The sequence below is a fragment of the Scatophagus argus genome, chromosome 2 (assembly GCF_020382885.2).
Source record: "Scatophagus argus isolate fScaArg1 chromosome 2, fScaArg1.pri, whole genome shotgun sequence".
Taxonomy (NCBI): Eukaryota; Metazoa; Chordata; class Actinopteri; family Scatophagidae; genus Scatophagus; species Scatophagus argus.
Window position 1 is genome coordinate 16,562,843 of NC_058494.1, and position 9,791 is coordinate 16,572,633.

A 9,791-nucleotide genomic window follows, 5' to 3' on the forward strand; every position below is an offset into this window, starting at 1 on the left:
ATATGTTTCTAAAAGAAGAATAGGAGAAGAAGAATCAGCTTTATTGACAGTATATATATATGTTTACATACACATACTGAATTCGTCTTCTGCATTTGACCCATCCTTAGTTGAACACACACATGCAACACCCGGCAAATTACATGCAGTGAAACACACACAGGAGCAGTGGGGAGCATATTGGGGGGTTAAGTGTCTTGCTCAAGGGCACATCAGCCGGCTAATGGGGGGGCATGTTTCACATTAATCACTCCAACACACCCAAATTTTTCCTGCCTGTCCGGTGGAGGAATCGAACCAGCGACCTTCCGATCACAAGCTAGGCCATGGTAGGAATGTTTTAGTGTTGGTATATAAAAAAAGGGGTGGGGGACCCTAAAACAAACAGCAAAAAAACATACTATTACTGAGCTGAGTATGCTGTAACTCAAAATAGGAAAGACTGGAGTTGTTTATTTTCCAAAATAAGTGTGTGTGTGTGTGTGTGTGTGTGTGTGTGTGTGTGTGTGTGTGTTATCCAGTCAATTCCCCCATGTTACAGCCATCACACAGGAGCCACTCTGGCTTGTTTGTACAGTGATGACTCATGAGAGGGTTTTCACTCACACTCCTGGCTAGCTTATAGGACTGTAAATTGATGCTGCGAGATAACATAGTTTCTGCAAGAAGTGCACCTAAATTGCCCACCCTGGAGGATTTGTGGATGTGGGTGGAACCACTCCACATCAGGGCAGTTCTGGGACACACAAAGCCCCCAAAACATTCTTCCTCAGTGTGGTTATGTGTGATTAAAGGTGTTCCAAGAGGGAGATTTTGAAGCAGGCGCTCTTGTTTTAGGCTACAGCAGGATAGCACAGAGACTGCTACAGCTTTGTCATTACAGATGGACATACGCGGCAAATTAAAGGAAACGTCGTAAGGTCTTGTGCCCACCAGAACAGCTTCATTATGCCTGAGTGTAAATTCTTCAAGTCCTTGAACCTTTATCAGGTGCTGTTTAACATAGATGTTCAGCTACAGCTAAACCTGGTCACTGCAAAGGCCACAGGATGAGATTCATATTCTTTTCATGTTTATCAAACCATTCAGTGTCCAAGTTTTTCCTTTAATATGCAAAATCATTCTGATAAAGAGATGGACAGAGAAGACAATGATGCAGAAACAAAGAGCAAAAACCTTGCAAACATGGAAAGGGTCAGCAAGCGTGAGAATATTAGTATTATTACCACACACTTTACAGATAAGCCTTATGGTCAGGTAGGTCACTGCATTATTATGCACAGTTGCCGTAGAAACTAACCTTGAACTCAACTTCACATCTTTATAAGAGGCAGTGAAAAAAATGGGTGTGTGCATCTATGTGAGTGTTTGTGTGTGTGTGTGTGTAGGCATGTGCCAAAGATGACAGCATGCAGATATTTGAAAGTCAAATTAGAACTATGAAACATGCATGACTGCATCAGAGGAACATATGAGAGTTTACCGAGAGGCTGTACGGTCAACTACAGAAGCAGAGTACGAGTGTGAATTTACTCCAACAGGAAGTGTGTAGCATGTAAACAGGAAGTTGGTGGCAGAAAAGCCATTGTGGTTGAAGGGGCTGCAGGTCTGCTGGTCTTCTTTGAACCATGCTTTGTCCTCTCAGATGAAAGAAAGAAAGAAGATCTAATATTGGTAGGAACAAGACCATTGTGGAGATGGAGGTGTGCAGTGACTGTGGAGAATGTGGTCATTCTTTTAAGGGTTAACGTCAGCTTGTGCTTGTGACATTTGAGAAGATAGGAGGGGTAAAAGAGGTGTTTTCTGTGTGTGTGTGTGTGAGTGTGTGTGTGTCCTAGCCCAGGGGGTTCATACATTATTCAGTCTCAGACATTAAAGATGTAGATGTGGTCAGAGACATATGCAGGAGAGACACAGAGTGCTCACACAGACAGACGCTCAAACCCTCACAAACATGGCCACACAAACAGACTTCTGTTGTTGCCTAATGAAACTCTGAATAGATTTTTCTTTCCACTGTATTTTGATTTTTCTTTTTTTTTTTTCATGAACATTGCACACTGTTGACTCAGTCCCTACATGGGCAGAGAAAAGTGATGAGAAAGGAGGGATGGAGAAAGAAAGAAGCAGAAGAAAAACAAGATGAAAATAACATAATGTGTGTGTGTGTGTGTTCGGACAGGAGAGGCATAAAGTGTGTCTCAATGAGGTGAGATTTCACTGCCCAATGACTGTGTCACTGTGCACCTGTGGCCAAAAGTATGTTGACATCCAAGCATTATGCCTAAATGTGATTATTGAACATCTTTCTTTTTAACTTCATGCGCATTGATATGCCACTATGGCAGGCCTCCACTCCTCTAAATATGTTTTATTTTAGCAGAGATTTGCTCTTATTCACCCACAGCAGCTTTACTAAGGTTGGACGTTGGTTTTTGGGTGATAAACCCTGGCTTGAGGACAGCACTCCGGTTCATCTTGACGGCTCTGTTTCATTAAGTGCCCCTGGAAGCCTTTCCAGGAAGCCAGCATTCACAATACCAAACCTTGAAACTGGTTCATCTAAATGGAAAACAGCCACCATTATTGTTATCAGTTACTCGTGTTCTTTTCCCGCTCTTGACTTGTCATTAAAAAGGTCTACTGATGCAGCTACATGTAATCCATTCATCATTAACTGTATTATTTACACCTGTGCTTTTCCTATTAAGGCACTTCAAAGCATCCTCTGATGTCTGAAGATTTTCTTGATTGTAAGTCCTTAGCCAAAAGTACCCATAAGTATGTGAACAGGGGTTTTCATACTCACTTATCACTCAAACAGTATTGGAAACGATTAAATTATGACTTGAAGATAATGGAGCATAATAATAATAATACGGTGCTCTCGCTCTCTCTCTCTCTCCATGGCCTCTTGTGTCTCTTTCCATCCTGACATGAGAAAAAAAGGCAATAAAAAGAAAACTGAATTAGAGAGAGTGTGTCTAAACCTTTAATTGGATATTTTTTGTCATCTTGAGTGAAATGAAACATTCGGGTTTGGTTGGTTTCATTACAACTCTAGCAATTGTCTTATGCCATTTTAACAAACAAATGGTGTTTTGCGTGAGGACATTTTGTTGATTTGTGTGATTTCAACTGTACATGTGGGCGTGTGTACACATGTACTCGTGAGTTTACATGAGTGAATTTGTTTTGAAATTTTGTTTTGGGCTCTGTCTGCGTCAATGTGTGTGTGTGTGTGTGTGTGTTTGAGAGAGAGAGAGATGGAGAGAGCGAGCGAAGGGCTGGTGGGGGGGGTTGTTATCTTGCAGAGCAGACGTTTTGAGCATAGCTGTGACTATAAGGTCAGTGTGAGTCCTGTGTTTTAGCCTCGGGATGAAAAGCTAATAGCAGAGTAATGACAGAGAGGGAAACTGCAAGCAGGAGATAAGGTAGACAGAAACAAAATGGCCATCGCTGAGAGGGCTGATTACAGAGCCAGTGAGAGCGCATAAAAAAGAAACTAAAGAGTGAGATGAAGAGAGAGAGAGAGAGAGAGAGAGAGAGAGAGAGAGGGAGGGAGGGAGAGAGAGAGAGAGAGAGAGAGAGAGAGAGAGAGAGGGAGGGAGAGAGGGAGGGAGGGAGGGAGGGAGAGAGAGAGAGGGAGAGAGAGAGAGAGAGAGAGAGGGAGGGAGAGAGAGAGAGAGAGAGAGAGAGAGAGGGAGAGAGGGAGGGAGAGAGAGAGAGAGAGAGAGAGAGAGGGAGGGAGAGAGATATGGGGAAAAGAACTGGGCAAACAATCTAGAAAGACGAATGGATGTTCTGACCACTGTGCCAGTGAATTTTGAGAAGGTGCCCCTGTCTTTTCTGTGACCCAGCAAACACAAAATTATGCATCTGTCACTTTTATATTTATTATGAAGTATATTTTCAAAAAAAAAAAATTCAAAAGAAATATGGCTGCCTAAAATCATAAATGGTACCTGATTGCTATCTGTGTGCAGTCTGAAAGCATCCATCTGTTCTTTTCCAATCCAGTTAGCATTCACACGTTATTCCATCTATTTTCCCACGATCAAAAATGTATGTACAGTCCCAAGTTTCAAGTCAGGGCACCCACTAGGAGGTCTTTGATCTGCATCTGGGAGAGTCACAAGAAACATGTTACAGATGGTGCACATACAGAGAGCTCTTATATGTGGCTCAAGGAATAAACACAAATTAGACAAGACTAATGGAAGGAAAAGTAGGGACAAGATTTTTAGTATGGAGTCAATGGAAAACTATGAATCGCCTAATGGTAACCTACTGCAGATTTGTTTTTGTTGTTGTTTTTTTAAAGTATGGTGTTTGTTCTCCCCCTTGTGGTGATCATCACACATTACACTAAAAGGAGAAGTTCAACTGAAACTGGACTTGTAGTGAAGTGCATCACTAGATCCTGTCCTGTCTACCTCTCCTTCCCCTCCTTCACCCAGCCGACCATCAGCAGGATGGTTCTCCCTTTGTGAGCCGGGTTTCTCAAGGTTTCTTCCTATTAAAAGGGGTTTTTTCCTTGCCACTGTCTGCTTGCTTGGGGGTTCAGGCTCTGGGTTTCTGTAAAACACCTAGAAACAATTTTGATTGTAAAAGGTGCTGTATAAATAAAATTGAATTGAACCGAATTCTCTTTACATTCACAAACTATTGTATGTTTTTCTTGTTTCTCCTTACCCAAACAGGCCAGAGTGAGGAGTGAAGTACAGTTCTTGATGAGTAATGAACTCATGTCTTTTTACTTTTTATAAATATACACTGTACTTGTGAACTTGTAGTCAAAGATGCTTAGAACCCTCTCATACATGTGGGGTTTTAAACTGTTCTTCAAAGGGTTCTGTCACCAATAATTAATTTAGAATATTTCATCAGACACAAGATTCAGTTTTTGTTCGTATTGTGTCAAAGATTTGTTGGTTCTCTATGTTTGTGATGTTTTGTCCCATTTGCATGCATAATTGACATACATGATACACAAGTACCTCTACAATCTAATTACACCCTTGAAAATTACCACTGACTTGAATTTGAAGATGAACTTGGAAAAAACAAGAATGTTATTAGACTGGCAAAGGGAGTAGAGTGTCTGTTAAGAAGAATAGCTGGGTCTGGTTTCAGGATGACTCAGTCTACAGAGTCTCCTAGTCTCTAAAGCACATCATGTCACATCTATTCACAGACAGAAAGATGAGCGGTCTTTAAGTCATTTTATCTTCTGTCTTTCATATGGTCAGCATATTTGCAAATGTCACGAATACAGATGTCAGCTCTTACTAAGGTTTCTCAGGGCTCCAGCATTCTTTACACAAAGCACTGTCTGCAGTTTCAGATAGTGTTGAGGACATTTCAATGGCTGGATGCAGTGTGTGCCATTCACTTTCATAACTAAACAGTTTGACTTTCTAATTAATTATAAATTAGTTTCTAATTAATTAACTGTTGTCACCCCCTCTTTTTTCACACAACCCAACCAGAACCAGGGTCTGCTCTGAGGTTTCTGCCTTCTTAAAGGAAGTTCTCCCTTGCCACTGTCACCAAGTTCTTTTGCTGTGACTTGGTGCCATATAAAGAAATTGAGTTGAACTGAATTTCAATTTCATTACTGTTTAGAGAGATTTTGAAATTTCTCAAGAGTCTCAGTGTCTTCTCCAAATGTCTGACTGCTCAACTTCTCACTAGAGTTGGCTTCATTAGCTTCTAAAAGAGTATTCTTAATCAGAATCAGAAATACTTTATTCATCCCTGGGAGAAACTGGCTTGTAACAGTTGCTCCAACCAAGATTAGAAGTCCAAAGACCAAGGAGTAATAATAAAATGACTGAGGACCAATGTCACAGTGTTGTTGACTCAAGTTGACTCAGAGTTTCTGACACTCCAAAGAAGGAGTTATAAAGTCAGACGGCCACAGGCAGGAATGACTTCCTGCGGCGCTCTGGGGAGAATTGTGGTGGAACCAGTGTATCACTGAAGGAACTGTGGTACCTGACCAGGACATTGTGGAGTGGGTGGGAGACACTGATAGCATGTAGCATCCTCCTTTCTGACGCCACCATCAGGGAGTTCAGCTCCACTCTCACGACATCACTGGACAACTGTAAAATCAACATATCACTGTTTACCTGGGCATTTGAGTGTACAAACACTGTTTCATCCTAAAACTTTTCATGTGTTTTTCAAGATTCTGTGTATGTACCACTAATAGAACACTGTTAAAAAAAAAAATAAAGCAAAAAAAAAAACAAAAACAAAAACAAAAAAACATCATTGTTGCGGCCTCTGAATGAGAGCCGTTTCTGAGCTGGTCAACAAAAAACAAAAGGCAGTTGTGGGTCCATGGATTAACTTAAAAATTTATTAACAGAAATTACAAACCCTTTTGGTTTCGTTCTATGAAAAACAAAAAACGGTAAATACAAAATCACTCTCCACAGTCTGCCTTTGCAGTCAAAAAACTGTTCCACGTCTGACCAGCGTCTCCCAGGTGTCACTGATTGACACACTAAATACCTGCACTTAGCCGCTCACAGGAGAGGAGGGTGAGGGGCAAGGCACCACAACACAAGTCATCACAAGGAACAAAATGAAAACTGTAATTCATCTTAAATACAAAGATAATTCGGCCCCAACAATCATATTGTAAAAGACATTGTATTGTTATTCGCTGGAAGATCGGGGTCGATGAGGCACACAAATCACTGGTTAAATGAACTTCTAAAGTTCAAAGTGTGGACAACAACCTGGTCCTGCATATTTACACATCACACCCAAGGGATCAGACACATCTTTATGAAGGATTTAGTCAAACCCCACCTTATCTTTTGGAAATTGTAGTCATTTTCTTTCTGGATTGCTTTACCACCCTCATTACTCGGCTCCTGCCACAAGCGATCCAGTTGCTCCATAGTGAAGGCTGGAATCTGTGCTTATAAAACATATCCAAATTCCCCCTGGCCAGCCTCTTCTATACTACAAAAATGGTCAGCTGTGGTCAGCTTGCTAGAGCTCACGTACATGGTTGTGAGACCCTCACAAGCTGTTCACCTGCAGCTAGTTATTTCATTTACTTCCGCCAGATGCTTGGCTGTTCTTTCCCTGTGCTATTGGTCATCATTTCTCAGTTGTTAGTACTGACTCTTGGATTCCCAACTGAAAAACAACCTTCCTATGAGCAGAAATTCACTATTTGCCTTCTGTGAGAGAATATTCATCTTCCATATCTTATCCCAAAAACATTTTCTCTTCTTTACAGCCCATCAGAAAAACCCTTTCAAAGCACTTACTCCATGTACACACTGCATACTCAGTGGTCAGTTTATTAGGTACACCCAGCTAAAACTAATGCAGTCTAATACAACAGTCTTGCAATAAAGCCTACCGTCACAGGAGGATAGAGTAGCTGATTCAACTCTTTGAGGATTCAGAGTACGGTAGAGAGTAGAGTGAGGAATTCATTGCTTCATTTGTAATATCATTGTTTGTCCACTAGAGGGTAGAAGAGAACATTTATGGAAGCAAAATCTCTCCAAATTTAGTCCAGTTCACACAATAAAAAATTATCCAAAGATACTGAGCACCTCGACCGTAAAAATATCATCTGCTTATTGTGGAGCCACATCGCTTCAAGTGTTTTATTTTTATATTGCAAGTTTACAGAGTTTAATCACAATGCATTTTTTATAGACAAATACAAACCAAAAAGTATTACTATTGAATTAGGAGATGCCTCTCCCTTGAAAAAAGATAATCTATGGCAAACATCATTTGGCTTGTTGTCGCTGTTTTATTTATTGTTTTATTATCCAAAGTCCCCTGGCTTCCTTCCCCTTTTTTTCTTCCCCATCGCTCCATTTGTTTGCAGTTTTTCTGGCCATTCCCTGCTCTCTCAGCAGCTTTTCGCTCGTCTCAAAATATGCAAGTCTTCAGCATATACAGTCTTCCTTCTCACTTTCTGTTCTCTCTCTCATGCAACCAGGCGCACAGACACACACACACACACACACACACACACACAGCATGGCCACCACAACTCTCCACGGGAGAGTTCTGTCATGCTCTGTAGATTGGGTGTCCCAGGGTGATAAACTATTGATATGGAGCTCAGGTAACCCACCTGATATCTGGTGAGGGTTGGGGTGCTGTGTTTGTGTTTGTGTTTGTGTGTGTGTGTGGGGGGGTGAGTAGGGGTGGGTCAGTGGCAAGAGAGGAGAAAGGCATTGAGGGGGAGAAGGAGGGGAGGGGTCAGAGTGAAAGACAATAGCCCAGGAAGAGTGAGGGGAGACAAAAGAGAGAGTGAAACAGAGAGAAATAGTTTACGGGGGCAAATCAGGACATTTTGCATTGGAGGGTTGAGTGGATGGTCAGGCCCAGTAGCAAATAGCAAAGAGGCATACTGTGATGACTCAGGGCATAGCTGAGGAAATGGGATGCGGGGAGTGAATGTGTTGAAAGAGATAAATACTGTGTGTGTGAGTGTGTCTGTGTGTGTGTGTGTGCGTGTGTGTAGGACAGATGCATAAACAAATGGATCACTGTTTGAGAAGAAACATCCATTTGTCTTAAGCTACACATCGTGGCTCTGCGCTCCAGCTCCCCAACACCCCAACCCCCAATTACTTTGCATTCCCTTCAGTTTATGGTTGTGTGCATGTGTGTGTTTACCTTGAAAACAGAACTACTTCTTTGTGTGACAAACAAGTGCCTGTGTCCGCATAATTACAATAACCCCCCTTAAATTCTTATCTCTCCCTCTTTTCTGCCTGATAAGCATCTGTCCTCTCCTGACTGTTTACCAGTGGGGAGTTAACCACCAAGTCTCTTCCCCAGCCTTTCCCTGCAGGTGGCCTTTTCTGCTTCATACCTACAGTACAGGCTGCATACACTGTGTATTGTGCAGTATTTCCGTAAATTAACGAATAGGTGAAAGAAGACTAAGCTTTTTATAACACAATACCCAACACATGCACACAAAAACCACTGGCGCAGATGGTGTGATGGAGCGCCTCGGTGGTTTTTGCTGATTGTAAAGATGTGTTTTAAGTATTTTCGCCAATATGGTGTTGGTAGCACAAAGCGCTGAATTTCAGCACCATCAGCGACTTCATCTGCTAGCCCGCAGTCATCAATCTTTCAGAAGCATGCACAGAAAAGGTGAATGGGTAAAGTAGGCTAGCTTGATTGTTATGTTAATATGATAACAAAAAGTGTAACATGCTATTTGGCTTGCCTTAAGGAAACTGAACTGCCTTTACATAATACAAAATTTGTCAGCTCTTAACCGTGAACATAGCCTCTAGTTATGATTTATAGACTACTTACAACGAACGCCTAAGTAGAACATAGTGCCCATATCATATTTTATTCTCATTTTTTAGTGAACTAGAGGAGTGGATTTCCATTCATTACAAACTGTAAGAAACAGTTTGTAATAATAAATCTCTATCACTTAAGTTTTATACATCAGTTATAAAATTGATGAACTCTTTATTTATTACTTTTTTAAAATGCACAACGTTTTCTGTTTCCTACCCCTAAAATGTGAACATTTTCTCATATTTGCATCATCACCGTATAATCATTTAAATGAGCCGTGCTGCTTTTATGCCTTTGCACTGTTGCTTACATGATTTGAGTACGAATGCTTTTACTTGTACCAGCTCAACATTTAACATTAGGCTATGTTGTTTTTATTAATCATTTATTCCAGATAAGTGTTAAACCGTTTTTTTTTATTTCTCTAAGATGTAATATCTTTCCTATAATCTAATCACTGTTAA